Consider the following 2354-nt stretch of genomic DNA (forward strand, 5'->3'; position numbering starts at 1 on the left):
AGCACATATCTACTTTCTTTTTCTTTGAGGTACAAAACACAGTAGGGCAAACTTGAGATAACCTGACTTTGAGTAAAGGTCAGATGAATCAGGAATGAAGTAACAACGACACAGCTTTCTCTGTTATTACATCCGTTGCATCAGATGCACAAAGCAGTAGGGAACCGTTACTCTTAAACCTTGGCCCTCTGACCCCAAATACTTGTCAGACAAAAAAACACGAAACAGCGCGCACACAGCATTAGGCCTACATGAAATTGTGTTGGTCAGTACGCACTATTTGAGCCAGCCCTTGCGTCACTCGTTACGGTCATTGTGCATAATGACGTTGCGTTGGTACATTTAGCCTACAGATTGACCAGTCATTCTGCACAACACTAACATATAGGCTAGGCTAGGGCTACACAACAGTGGCACGGCGGCCAGAAGAAAATCAGTTGGCACGGCGGCCGAAAGGTTTTTAAATAACATGGCCTACCTTTGTTGATCTTTTCTTGAAAACGAAGTCCATCCTCTTGTCTTTTTGGATGTTTTGCACACATTTGAGTTTGTGTTTGTGTGTGTAAGATAGAAAGATAGAGAGAAACAGTAAAGAATTGATTTGACAAAAGCACATATCCACTTTCTTTTTCTTTGAGGTATAAAACACAGAGTAGGGTGAACTTGAGATAACCTGACAAAGTTTGCTAAGTAAACTTTGAGTACAGGTCAGATGAACAGGGATTAAAGAAACAACGACACAGTTTTCTCTGTTATTACATCCGTTGCATCAGATGCACATAGCAGTAGAGAACCGTTACTCTTAAACCTTGGCCTTCTGACCCCAAATACTTGTCAGACAAAAAAACACGATACAGTGCACACACAGCATTAGGCCTACATGAAATTGTGTTGGTCAGTACGCACTATTTAAGCCAGCCCTTGCGTCACTCGTTACGGTAATTGTGCATAATGACGTTGCGTTGGTACATTTAGCCTACAGATTGACCAGTCATTCTGCACAACACTAACATATAGGCTAGGCTAGGGCTACACAACAGTGGCACGGCGGCCGGAAGAAAATCAGTTGGCACGGCGGCCGAAAGGTTTTTAAATAACATGGCCTACCTTTGATGATCTTCTCTTGAAAACAAAGTCCATCCTCTTGTCTTTTTGGATGACTTGGTTGATGGCTGGGTCAGAGTGGGCCTCATTTTCAATCCTGGAGGTTCATGCCTCAGACAGGTCCACTTTAGTTCACGACTGACTGTATTAAAATATTGTAATTAAACCCTCAGAATACAAGTCTGCAATGGAGCACTGTTCTCTGCAGCCTTGAAATTCATTGAAAACAATTGTCAACATTTATTTCTCACCACAAATCTTCCATTTTTACAAACCTTTCAAGTTAAGTCAGTTTCATTAATGTATTGCTTAATTATCAGGTATCCTTATTATCTCAGGGCATTTTTCATTAAGCAGGTGTACACACCATGCTCTTCATTACTATTAGTTCTTCAAATTCTTATATGTACTCAATGACAATCCTACCTGCCCATTATGGTGTGTTGGGCTCATGACTGGAGCCTGGTAACGTTACTGGGCCTGTGCCTGGGTCTTCACTGTTGGCAGCAAACAGGACTAGAGGCTGTTGCTGCTGAAGAGCTACAAGAAAAAGTTTGATAAATGATCGATGGTTTTAGACGACGTTGTTTTGCACGGACGCTAGCATCTGTACTTGCACTGCTCCCAACTCCCTAACGTTAGCTTACCGTCCGTCTCGTCGTCTTCTTTTGTCTATTTGAGGAAAAATGTACTCAGCTTAGAACATTTGGCCGCGTAAGTTTCTAAATATGTTTTTTTTTTTTTTTTTGCCTTTTCAGCGCCGTCTTTGCGCTTTCTGTTATTTGACGGGGTTTTTTTGAACAAGGTGCGCGCGGTCGGGGGCGGGGCCACGGAGTCGAATGATAACACGTCATCGTTAACCTGCAGGCTGCACTCTGAATGTGGCTGCGAGAAAATAATAAATAAAATAAAAAAATAATGTGGCTGTGGTAAAATAATAAACACAACGAGCGGGGCTGCTGTGAGCGCAGGCAGCCTAGGGACAGCGTCCATGTGTCTACCCAGTGCCATGAGAACACCGGCCCTCGCGGCCAAAAAAAACAGACCGGCCCACCGGGAATTCTTCCGGTGCTCCCGCTTAGCCAATCCGGGCCTGGTCGCCACACACACACAGCCACACACACACAGCCACACACACATAGAGCATTATTCTACAGGTACACTCTTGCACTTTTTAGGTTCATGTTGTTTAATTGTAACTTGTGTGCTGCCTTCGGGTCACATGACCCAAAGGTTCATAACGAACCATC

General features: G+C 43.5%; 1 long non-coding RNA gene across 1 annotated transcript; it reads right to left on the reverse strand.

Annotated features, from left to right (window-relative positions):
• Positions 1–1045: 1045 nt before the first annotated feature.
• LOC146246489 (uncharacterized) lies at positions 1046–1874 on the reverse strand. The gene is made up of 3 exons (XR_014732217.1): positions 1752–1874; positions 1531–1644; positions 1046–1246 (listed from the first exon to the last, which is right to left on the reverse strand). It is a non-coding gene; the product is annotated as an uncharacterized LOC146246489 (long non-coding RNA).
• Positions 1875–2354: the final 480 nt, after the last annotated feature.

The sequence above is a fragment of the Hypomesus nipponensis genome, chromosome 19 (genome assembly GCF_054491055.1).
Source record: "Hypomesus nipponensis isolate SF chromosome 19, ASM5449105v1, whole genome shotgun sequence".
Lineage (NCBI taxonomy): Eukaryota > Metazoa > Chordata > Actinopteri > Osmeriformes > Osmeridae > Hypomesus > Hypomesus nipponensis.